We start from the raw sequence: 13,153 nt of genomic DNA, 5'->3' as shown, positions 1-13,153 counted from the left end.
TTTACAAACCACGAGCTTTAGAACATAAAACTCAACAAAAAGTACCTACAAAATAAAAATTGGTTACAGGCTCAGTCATGGAGTTTGCTCTCTTTAAGACGTTTCGCGGCTCTTCCCCTTGTGCAAACAGTTCAACTATGCCATGGCGTCTCTAGGATAAAACAACCAGAAAAATAAATCTGATTAGATCAGAGTTACACCGAAATCGATCGAAAAGCACACACTTCAAAAAGTTGGAATTGCTCAGTAAACGTAAAATCAGAGAAAATAGTGGAGGAAAATCTTTCGCCGGTAAGCAGAGAGGAGAGGAGAAGAATGTTGTTATATCTAGGATGAGAAAAATAAAAATTTATTATTATTATTTTAATAAAAATAATTTCATACGTACTCAGGATAAAACAATATAGAAAAATAAATCTGACGTGATCCACTGCACTGGAACCGATCGAAAAAATCATAGAAGGAAATCTCCACATACATGCTCGCCTCACCTCGCCACAATGGATGGACAACAGCGCTGGTGCGCCCGTGTCGGGTGTTCACCAAACCCACCTTTGTCTATCTCCTCGCCCCCTCTAAAACATGAGTACCTCTTGGGGCCCAAACCTATAACTAAAAGTAGGGGTTTATAAAAAAGACTCCAAGTTACAAAACTAGCAATGTGGGATTCTCAAACAACTTGGTTTTTCATTTATTTAAAGTTTTTTCACCAATAATCCCCCACTTGAAAAACTTTTAGGAGTACAAGAAAACGTTTTTTTTTTTTTAATCAAGCAATATCAGTCTGTACAATATTGTGCATAAGCAAATGTGTCTTACGACTTGAACCTTTACATAGTGTAGATGATTCAAAATATACTAGAGTAACTTTTGGTTTTGAACTCTATCTCTAACAACATCTCACACACAACATCATTAGGGTGTAGTTCAAAAGCCCGTGCTTTAAGGCCTAACATGTGTATCTTGGTTTAGTGAACGCTCTAGAGAGTTTGCCTAAGACTCCATAGGAAACAGCCCCCATTTGCACATTCACATAGGTGAGTCTATCAAAAGTACTCCTACAGCTAGGTACCCCACTTGACATTAATTATTACCCATTGAACTTGTTTCTTGGGATCTCCAGTCTACAAGTTGGGTTTCCCTCACAGTGATTCATCTTTCTAAAGCTATAAGTCCCATCCTTTCTGAAGTTTTGAAAACCTTCTCTCTGGCCAGTCCTTTCGTCAAATGATCTATCAAGTTTTCGCCAGTCCGTATGTAATCCACTCTAACTACACCAATAGTGGGGAATTCTCTAATGGTATTGTGTTTATGACGTATTTGTCTTTTCTTTTCGTTATAATAACGGTTCTGAACTTTTGTGATTGCTACAATACTAACGCAATAGATGATTATGGTTGGTACCAGTTTTTTCCATAAGGGAATCTCTGATAGCAGACTTCTAAGCCAGCCTACTTCTTCACTAGTTGTTGCTAGTGCTATCATTTCTGACTCCATCGTAGATTGGGCTAAGATAGTCTGTTTCTTGAACTTCCAAAAGGCAACTCTGCCTGCTGTATTGAAAATATAGCCACTTGTAGTCTTTGAATCATCTGAGAGAGAGTTCCAGTCAGCATTGATGAATCCTTCCAGGACAGTGGGAAACTTATGATAATGTAATCCTAGATTTTGGGTTTTTTTCAAATACCCCATAACCCTTTTTATAACATTCCAATGCTTTATATTAGGTCTACTTTTAAACCTACAAAGTAATCCTACAACATAAGCTATATTCGGCCTAGTGCAGTCAACAACGTATCTAAGACTGCCTATGATGCTCACATACTCAGGTTGATTAACATTGTCACTAGTGATCTTGAACAACTTAACACTAGGGTCATAAAAAGTACATGTTGGTTTACATTCAAAGTAATTATATTTCATTAGAACCTTCTCTATATAATGAGATTGATTTAAAGAAATTTCCTTTTCAGACCTAGCTACTTTTATGTCTAAGATTACATAAAAGTTTGAACTCAACAAGGATTTAACATCATTTATAACGTATAGGTTTGATCCAAAAATTAACAAATCATACACATACAAACATATGATAGTGCAAAGATTGTTTTCAAATTTGTAGTAGATGCATTTGTCACTTCATTAGAACCTAAGTCTTTCACATCAAAGTTTGCACTCAACAAGGATTTAACATCATTTATAACGTATAGGTTTGATCCAAAAATTAACAAATCATACACATACAAACATATGATAGTGCAAAGATTGTTTTCAAATTTTTAGTAGATGCATTTGTCACTTCCATTGATTTTGAAACCTTTAGACAGGATTAGGTTATCAAATTTTTCATGTCATTGCTTAGGAGCTTGTTTCAAGCCATAGAGAGGTTTATCTAACTTGCAAACCTTGGTCTCTTAACCATGGACTACGAAGCCTTCAGGTTGTTCCATGTAAATCTCTTCTTCAAGTTCATCGATCAGGAATGCAGCCTTTACATCCATCTAATGAATTAAAAAGTTGTTTAGGGTAGCAAGAGAAAACAACACACGGATTAAGGTGATCCTAGTCACAAGGGGGAAGGTGTCAAAGAAATCTATATTCTCTCTTTGTCTGAAACCCTTAGCTACAAGTCTGGCTTTAACTTGTCAACTGTTTCATCAGGTTTGAATTTCTTCCTTAAGATCCATTTACAACCTATTGCTTTGCAACCAGGGGGCAAGTCTACCAAATGCCAAGTCCTATTTAACACAAGAGGGTCCATTTCATCATTTATATCTTATTTCCATAAGTTGGCATCTACAGAGGATAGGGATTCTTTTAGGTCTTTAGGATCTTCTTCTATGTTATAGGTCTGGAAGTCATTCCCAAAACCCTTAACAATTCTAGTTCTTTTACTTCTCCTAAGCTTTGGGTCAGCTTCTTCATTAGAAGTTGGGCTTTTAATAGGTGGTAGATTACAAGAACTCGAGCCCCACTATTCCTAAATTTAAAAGGAAATCTATCCTCAAAGAAGTCAATATCATTTGACTCAATAGTTTACTAGGTCATAGAACCTTTAGGCTTTACTATGCACGACATAACCTATAAAAACACACTCATAGTTTCTACTAGCAAGTTTTCTTCTTTTAGGGTCTGGTATTCTTACAAAGGTTGGACATCTCCAAGTCGGGGAGGGGGAAGGGGGGAGGGGCGTCCCCAATCCCGTGGGGGAAATTCACTCCCATCCCCGTTGGAGAAACGAGGGCCTCGCAGGGATTCCCCTATTAATTCCCCACGGGGATTCAATCCCAAAATTCTAACATTCAAACAATAATTTTAAATTAAATTTGAACAAACACAAAGACTTCAAGCATTCAAACATATTCAACCCCAAAATTCAAGAATTAGAATTATTGAGATATTTTTCAAACATATTCAAACCCAAAATTCAAAGTATTCAAACATATTCAAGCCTAAAATTCAAAGCATTTAAACATACATAAAGACTCAAAGCATTTAAATATATATTCTTTACATGAAATTATTAAAAGTATTAACTAATTTTGATAAAAATTAACTTCGAGTGATTAAATTTACAATGAAAAAAAAATCAAACAAGAGAACGAAAGGAAATTTTTATCGTGCGCAAACCTCAGCTTGAACGGAAACAGATCTCGGACAGCAGCGGCTTGAACGAACAGTACTTGAACGCAGTATTCTTCAGAGCTCGATCAGAATGGCAGCTGGCAGGACTTCGGCAGCAGGCTTGAAGTTGAATGGCAGTTGGCAGTAGGCTTGAACGCAGAATGGCAACACGCAGTCACAATAGTCTTTTTCACTCTTCAGAGTGGCAGCATATAGGGTTGAACGCAGAGGCAGAAGGCTTGAAGTTGAACGGCACTAGCAGCAGGCTTGAATTGTATGACTGTGGTGTGATTTTTCAGTTTAGGGTTTTTTTAATTTTTAGGTTTGGACTTGGCTTGTTGGGCTTAGAGTTAGAGTTTGAATATTTAACTTTAGACTCCAATACTTATTTATAATAAATATATATATTTATTATATATTGTAATATATATTTTAAAGTGATAAATATATCAAACCAGGTTTGGGGATTAATCAGGGTCGAAGTTTGGGCGGGATATCGTCCTCGTCCCCGAACGGGGCCCCAAAATTTTTTTCCAATTTGATCCCACCCCACAGTCAAACCGAGGAATCCCCGACCCGAATGGGTCATAGCCCCGTGGGGACCCGCCCCTGCAGGTTTTTTTGCCAACCCTACCTCCAAGTTCTAAGGTATGACAAGTTAGGTTTCTTATTCTTAAGAATTTCGTAAGGTGAAGTTGTGTTCTTAGATTTTGGTATTCTATTTAGAACACAACACACAGTAAGGATAATTTCACCTTACCAATAAAACGCAACTCTTGAATTAAGCAAAATAACAACTACTAATTCAGATAGAGTTCTATTTTTTCTTTCTACTTTTTCGTTCATTTCAGGAAAATAGGGTACAGTCTTTTCATGTATTATTCCATGTGAATTATAGAATTTGTTAAAACTATTTGAGTCGTACTCGGTTCCCCTATCACTATGAAGTCTCTTAATCTTTCGGTTAAATTGGTTTTCTACTTCAGTTATAAAAAGTTTAAAGGCATCAGAAGTATAACTTTTATTTTTCAGCAAATATATGAACGTGAAGTTTGAACAGTTATTAATAGTGATAATGTATCTTTTACTATTCCTAGTCAAGACACCATCAAATTCACATAAGTCAGAATGAATTAAATCTAGAGGCTCAAATTCCCTAAGTACATATTTATGGGAAGTCTTAGTTATTTCAGCCTGACTACAATATTCGCATTTATCAAATTCATTCATAAATAACTTAGGAATCATTTCTAACCTAATCATGTTACTAATTAATCTTTTATTAACATGACAAAGTCTAGCATGCCAAACACTAAATGAACACAGCATATAAATAAAAGATTTCATTTTATTTAAGTCTAGGTTAATTTGAACATGCTCCTAGTTACATAACTCTTCCCTACAAATACATTATTCTTAGTGGGGGTATATAAATATGTCCCTATTGTCTGAGTAAAGACGGTCTTGTTGAGGAGATAGCCTGAGACCAAATTCTTTCTTATCTCCGAAGTATGTAGAACATCTTTCAAAGTGAGAGTCTTCCCAGAGGTAAACTTCAGCTCCACCTCACCGATTTCAGCAACCTTTGTTGAGCAGTGATCCCCCGACAGTATGTTTTTATCCTTAGCTTTGGTATAAGATTTAAAGAGACTTAGGTCATGACAGACATGGCGCATAGCGCCAGTGTCTATCCACCACCCATTAGAGTCACCAATCACATTTACTTTTGTAATCATGGCTACTAAGGGCTCCTTTGTCAGGTTCGCCTGCTCAGCAGGACGTTGTCTGTTCCTACAGTTCCTGGCAATATGCCTAAGTTTATTATAGTTAAAGCAAAGGAACTGTGCTGTTTCTCTGGAGGGGGGTTCTGTTTCTTCTAGTTGTTATGGTTGTTCTGGATCCATGATTTTAATCTTTCCTCTTGGTTCCTTTTTGCTTTTGGTCAAGTTTCACAATAACTGAGGTGGGCTTTCTCAATACAATGTTTACCTCCTCCCTCTGGTCCTGCTTTCGAGTTTCCTCCTCAATCCTTAAGCAGGTGGTCAGACTCTCTAAGGAGAACTCCTTAGTCTTATGCCTTAAGGTATTCTTAAAGTCCTTCCACAATGGAGACAATTTGTCAATAATGACAACAATTTAAAATTGCTCATTCAGAAACATACCTTCGCTTATATTTTCGTAGATTATCTTCTGCAATTCATGGGATTGGACCTCCACAAACATGTCATCCGTCATTTGGAACTTCAAGTAACGACTGACGACATACTTTTTCGAGCCGGCCTCCTCGGAATCATATTTTTTTCTGCAGGGTATCTCATACTTCTTTTGTTGTCTTCATTATACTGTAATAATCATACAAATCGTCAGCAAACCGTTTAAAATAAAATTTTTGGATAGAAAATCTTTTTCTTCCCAATCAATTGCATCTCTGATCTGTTGTTCAATCGAATCTTCCATTGGAACAGTTGACTTCTCTGTGGTGCAAACATCAACAACCTTCCGATGGTGAGGAAAAATAGCACCTTCTACTTCCAGCATTTGAAGTTCGGTCCTTCAAATCGAAACGGACGGTTAAGGTCGGAGGACATAATGTCATTCCGAGAAAGGGCCACCACAACAGCGGCAAATGGACAACCATCTTAAAATTGTTGGAACAACTACCTCCATTGAATAGAAAACAGTTCTGAACAAACAGTGTCTGACGTCAAAAAATAACTTGCAAAACAAAAACTTATTGTTGGTTGAGTCAGGGAGCTCGCTCTCTTTAAGACGTTTCGCGACTCTGCCCCTTGTGCAAACAGTTCAACTATGGCCACGTGTCCCCAGGATAAAACAGCCCAGAAAATTAAATCTGATTCGATCAAAGCTACACCAAAACCGATGGAAAACTCACACGCTTCAAAAAATTGGAATGGCTCGAGAAACATAAAATTAGAGGAAAAAGGGCAGCAAAAGAAAACAACACATGAATTAAGGTGATCCTAGTCACAGGGGAGATTGTGTAAAAAAAAATTTATGTTTTCTCTTTGTCTGAAACCCTTAGCTACAAGTCTGACTTTGAACTTGTCAACTATTCCATTAGGTTTGAGTTTCTTCCTTAGGATTACTTTGCAACCAGGGGGTAAGTCTACCAAATGCCAAGTCCTATTTAACTCAAGAGGGTCCATTTCATCATTTATAGCTTCTTGCCATAAGTTGACATCTATAGAGGACATGACTTCTTTTAGGTCTTTAGGATCTTCTTCTATATTATAGGTCTGGAAGTCATTCCCAAATCCCTTGACAGTTCTAGTTCTTTTACTTCTCTTAAGCTTTGGGTTAGCTTCTTCGTTAGAAGTTAGGCTTCTAATAGGTGGTAGACTACTAGAACTCGAGCCCCACTATTTCTAGATTTAAAAGGAAATTTATCCTCAAAGAAGTCAACATCATTTAACTCAATAGTCACTTAGTTTACTAGATCATAGAACATTTAGGATTTACTATGTACGCCATAACCTATAAAGACACACTCATAGGCTCTACTAGCAAGTTTTCTTCTTTCAAGGTCTGGTATTCTTACAAAGGTTGAATACCTCCAAGTTCTACAGTATGACAAGTTAGGTTTCTTATTCTTAAGAATTTCGTAAGTTGAAGTTGTGTTTTTAGATTTTGGTATTCTATTTAGGACATGACACAGGGTAAGATAATTTCACCCCACCAATAAGATGCAACTCTTGAATTAAGCAAAATAACAACTACTAATTCAGATATAGTTCTATTTTTTCTTTCTGCTTTTCCGTTCATTTCAGGAGAATAGGGTGCAGTCTTTTCATGTATTATTCAATGCAATTATAGAATTCGTTGAAACTATATGAGTCGTACTCAGTTCCCCTATCACTATGAAATCTCTTAACCTTTCAGTTAAATTGGTTTTCTACTTCAATCATAAAAAGTTTAAAGACATCAAAAGCATCACTCTTATTTTTCAGCAAATATATGAACGTGAAATTTGAACAGTCATCAATAGTGATAAAGTATCTTTTACTATTCCTAGTTAAGACACCGTTGAATTCACATAAGCCAGAATGAATTAAATCTAGATGCTCAGATTCTCTAAGTACGGATTTATGTGAAGTCTTAGCTATTTTAGCCTGACTACAATATTCGCATTTATCAAATTCATGCATAAATAACTTAGGAATCATTTTCAACCTAATCATGTTACTAATTACTCTTTTATTAACATGACAAAATCTACCACGCCAAACATTGAATGAACACGGCATATAAACAGAAGATTTCATTTTATTTAAGTCTAGGTTTAATTTAAACATGCCTTCAGCTACATAACCCTTCCCTACAAATACAGTATTCTTAGTGGAGGTATATAAATATGCCTCTATTGTCTAAGTGAAGCCGACTTTGTTGAGGAAATAGCTCGAGGCCAAATTCTTTCTTATCTCCAAAGTGTGCAGGACATCCTTCAAAGTGAGAGTCTTCCCGACAGTAAACTTCAGCTCCACCTCACCGATTCCAATAACTTTCATTGAGCAGTGATCCTCCGACAGTATATTTTTATCCTTAGTGTCAGTATAAGATTTAAAGAGACTTAGGTCATGACAGACATGGCGCATAACACCAGTATCTATCCACCACCCATCAGAGCCACCGATCACATTTACTTTTGTGATCATGGCTACTAAGGGCTCCTTTGTCAAGTTCGCCTACTCAGCAGGATGTCGTCTGTTCCTACAGTTCTTAGTCATATGCCTAGGTTTGTTATAGTTAAAGCAGAGGAACTGTATCGTTTCTCTAGGGGGTTATGTTTCTTCTAGTTGTTCTGGTTGTACTGGATCCACGATTCCAACCTTTCCTCTTGGTTCCTTTTTGCTTTTGGTCAAGTTTCACAATAGTTGAGGAGGGCTTTCTCGGTACGGTGTTTATCTCTTCCCTCTGGTCCTATTTCCAAGTTTCCTCCTTGATCCTCAAGCAGGTGATCAAACTTTCCAACGAGAACTCCTTGGTCTTATGCCTTAAGGTATTCTTAAAGTCCTTCCACAATGGAGGCAATTTGTTAATAATGACAACAATTTGAAATTGCTCATTCAGAGGCATACCTTCGCTTATAATTTCGTGGATTATCTTCTACAATTCAGGGGATTGGGCCTCTACAGACATGTCATCCGTCATTTGGAACTTCAAGTAATGGCTGACGACATATTTTTCCGAGTCGGCCTCCTTGGAATCGTATTCTTTTTGCAGAGTATCTCATACTTCTTTTGTTGTCTTCATTGTACCGTAATAATCATACAAATCGTCAGTCAAACAGTTTAAAATAAAATGTTTGGATAGAAAATCTTTTTCTTCCCAATCAGCTGCATCTCTAATCTGTTGTTCAGTCGGATCTTCCATTGGGACAGTTGGCTTCGCTGTGGCGCAGACATCAACAACCTTCTTGATGGTGAGGAAGAATAGCATCTTCTGCTTCCAACATTTGAAGTTTGATCCTTCGAATCGAAACGGATGGTTAAAGTCGGAGGACATAATGTCATTCTGAGAAAGGGTCACCACAACAGTGGCAAATGGAAAATCGTCTTAAAATTGTTGGAACAAGTACCAAAAACTTGTTACAGGCTGAATCGCGGAGCTCGCTGGATAAAACAGCATAGAAAAATAAATCTAACTTGATCAGAGCTACACTGAAACTGATGCGTTGACGATATGTGTGGAATGTCCACCAAACCCACCTTTGTCTATCTTCTCACTCTCTCTAAAACATGGGTGCCTCTTGGGGCCAAACCCACAACTAAAAGTGGAGGTTTATAAAGGAGACTCAAAGTTATAAAACTAGCAATGTGGGATTTTCAAACAACTTGGTTTTTCATTTATTTAAAGTTTTTTTCACCAACAGGGCTCTTCTGAAGCATTTCAGGCAAACAGTTAAGAAGCATAAATGAAAATCCAAGTTTTCCATGACCCTCTATCTCTGGTTTTCTGCAGAAGAAAAACAAAGGTATCACTAATAAGAAGAAGATTTCATAAAACTCTTACTTTATACATGAATCTTCTCTTTTAAAAATAGGGGGCAAAAATTATAACAGGTGTAACAGAAATGTAACTAATACAAGTAATCTGTTCTTAAATAATTTACCAACTTTATAACTAGTGTTACACTACTTCCCTCAACTAGAAAATTATGAAAATCTTGAAATATTGACCGGGTAAGTGGATTCAGAATTGTAAGATTTGTCCCAATGTTATACCAAAGAGTAAACTAGAATAAGGCAGTACTTATTTGACAACATTTAAGTTGTGTTATTAACAAGATAAGACTTAGTTGACACTTTTGGGGCTATAGTTGAAACTTTTAGTTGAGTTGAGGGTGTGAACAGACTAATAAAACAATGGGATTTTAACCAAACTAGGAAACTTTTCCCAAACATTTGTTTGACTTTGACATGTAAAAAATCTACATTACCATTCCCATGTTTATGAAGGTCGAGAACTACCTGGGATGCTTTTCAAGCGATAGACCAAGGGAATGGGTACTTCCCCAGTTTCAGAGCAGCAGCAGAATATGTAGAAACAAAGCCCAAGCATAAATGAGAGTGAGACATAACAATTTAAAAGGGAAATTTCAGGTGTCAACCTTAATGGGAGTTGATTGTTAGTTTGGTTTTAAGCTTTTGGAAGATGAATTTTCAGCACATTTTATTTGGGGGCAAGCCACAACATGTTTGAATATGGTTAAATTAGAAACATATTGCAGCAGAAGCAATAAAACAAACAAACCTTCTTGAGTTGCAACAACAGGGCTGTGTGAGGCATTTCATCAAACAGTTTATGAGCATAAATAGAACATCCACGTTGCTCATAACTCACATCTAGTGAATACACGCATAATGAATGGTGAATTTGAGTGAAAGAGAGATGATATCATAAATCCATCCAAAATCTCAGTCACAAAAACAAAACAACGACAAAGCAGCAACAAGGCAGCAGACAAACTTAGCAATCCATGAGAAAGAGGCAAAAGAAAAATATTTTAAAGTTTGTCAGATCGCCTTGTGACCAACCCACTGGAAAACGATCATCTACAGCCGCTAGACGAAGTATCCGTTGAACCATTAATCACGCCCCAGCCAACAAGGCAGTGGTTCATCCACCAAACTACGGTTCGAGGATACAGACGTACAACCTATAGAACAGATCCTGTTCAAATAAGATCGTATCTGGCAATTTCTTCTTTCGAATAAAATAATATTAATTTTATATGCAAGTTTCCGATGTGGAATATCTGAAGTGATGTTGACTCGGACTTGAAGAGAAAAACAGCCTGCAATTATAGCAATCATCGTTTTCAAAGATTAACAAATTTATTTTTTGCATTTTGCACTCTATATATTTTTACTTTATTTTCAATTCGACCTAAATGAATTTTTTATGTGCTAAATTTATAATTTCTCTCTAATTTTATAACTAATTTATATTAAAAAGTCAATTTATACTACAACTATTTTTGCTAGATTCTATTCAAAATCAACTCAAACCCACCTTAGTTAAATTATAATGCTCCAAAAAAAATTCACCATATTATGTAAAATTATTATGTAATTCTTTCTAAATAAATCGAGGAAGAACTAGAGAAAGGTGAGGCAACAAAAAAATGCTCAAATTTTGATTACAAAAAACTACTGCTATCTATTTGGTTAATGCATTTCTTTGTAATTTGTACTTATCCTTCAATCTTATACACGTGTGAAAGTTATGCATTAACGGTTTTAAATGAAATTATGATGAAGACTAAACTCTGGTGAATATAAATCTCAAAATCTAGGGGTGTAAATGGATCTTTTTAAAAATTTTATTTATATGAATAATATTTTATATATATATATAATATAATATAATATATCAAAAATATTAATTATTCATTGATATCTATATCCAACCTTTAATTTAAAGATATATAAATATCTTAATGGAAATTAGTTCAACATAAGCGAAATGTGAGAGAGTCTAAAATCAAACCTTTGGATCGATGGCACATGGCCCACTTGAATGTTCATGTTACACGTTTTCAAGTAGTGGGAGTTGGGTGGTCTTACATGGTACAAAAGCCATAAGAATTTAGGCCATGTTTACTTCAATAAACATGATAAATCAATCGTAATATGAAAAGTGAAGCACACTAAAATACATTTTTAAAAAACTAGTTAACAAAATTCTATGATTTATAAATAGTAACAAAAATCATTACAATTAGCAATTTTGATTACGGAGCAATAAACATGACTTTAGTCCAATTGAAAATAATTAACAAAATGGACATGAGCCAGTCTACACAAACGTTTGCCATATTCGCATTAGAAAAAAAATGTAAAAAAAAAAGTAATACGACGCCATTCTAATTCATTCTTAGACTTTAGTCATACGTTCATATTAATGGGAAAATCAATTTTATTCTTAACCGAGTTGATTTCTAGAACGTTAAATTTAAATAAGTACTACAATTTCTACTTTGTGATCTATTATAGCTTGATTTTTTAAAAAAAATAGTAAGTATGATATATTTTTAGTTGTTTTTAGTTGAAATTAGTTGATAAGTGCAGCCTAGAATAAATCGTAAAATAAGAATAGCAACATTCAAAAATTTTCAAAAAAATTAGGGATATTTCTAAAAAAAAATTATAAATACAAAAACTTAATTAAAAAAATGAATATTTACAATAAAAAATTATTTCATCAATAAATTTACGCCTTTTTTTCATATTAGAAATATTTTATTCACATTTTCATTATTATTTCATGATATGATGGAGAGTAAATTCATCCGCCTTATCTTTATATATATATATATATATATAAAAGAAACAGTTTCATTGATTAAATGAATTATCCAAAGATATCCAAATGTACATGAGGACCCCAATCATAGGGTGTACAAAAAAAAACTCATTCATAAAGAGTGCAAAAGGTGTTTCCAATTTGCAACAAGGAAAGAAAAACTATAATTGTGTATAGTCCATAAATCTTTGCAAAAAAAACAAAACAAAACATTGTGAATGATGGTTTCAATAATGTCATTTGTTGTCTTGGCCTTGTCCTGGAAGATTCTAGCATTTCTTTCATCTTATATCTTCCAGAAAATAGCACAAATAATGCTTAACCAGAGACGTACTTTGAAAGCTTTGAAAGGAGTCTAGCTAATTAGTAGGTGAAGCTAGCTTTGTAAGTCATTTGGGAAAGTCAAAGACCAGTTGAAGGTAGAAAAGACTTCCGTCTATATCCCTCTAGAAAATGGACAGTCAAAGAAAACATGCTGAATAGTTTCGTTATTTATCGACAAAGGCAGCACCAAGAGGGAGATAGGTTTATCCATGGGCAACGTTTCTGTAACCTGTCCATAGTGTTTAGACATGAATTTGTGATTTCCCAGAGGAGGAATTTAACTCTCTTCGAGCAGAAACAGCTCCACAATTTTCTGCAAAAGATAGTTGAAGATGGGTGCGGGTTGGACATGAGGGAAAAGTATAAAGACTTTGTATTG

At 35.3% G+C, this 13,153-nt stretch overlaps 1 long non-coding RNA gene and 1 other non-coding gene across 2 annotated transcripts; both read right to left on the bottom strand.

Moving 5' to 3' along the window:
- Positions 1-7,890: 7,890 nt before the first annotated feature.
- LOC120072864 lies at positions 7,891-10,961 on the bottom strand. Its single transcript, XR_005480611.1, has 2 exons — positions 10,113-10,961; positions 7,891-9,597 (listed from the first exon to the last, which is right to left on the bottom strand). It is a non-coding gene; the product is annotated as an uncharacterized LOC120072864 (long non-coding RNA).
- Positions 10,653-10,833, bottom strand: LOC120074833. Its single transcript, XR_005481112.1, has one exon. It is a non-coding gene; the product is annotated as a small nucleolar RNA U3 (small nucleolar RNA).
- Positions 10,962-13,153: the final 2,192 nt, after the last annotated feature.

Source organism: Benincasa hispida, chromosome 3, assembly GCF_009727055.1.
Source record: "Benincasa hispida cultivar B227 chromosome 3, ASM972705v1, whole genome shotgun sequence".
NCBI lineage: Eukaryota > Viridiplantae > Streptophyta > Magnoliopsida > Cucurbitales > Cucurbitaceae > Benincasa > Benincasa hispida.
This window is presented reverse-complemented; position numbering and strand designations above follow the sequence as displayed.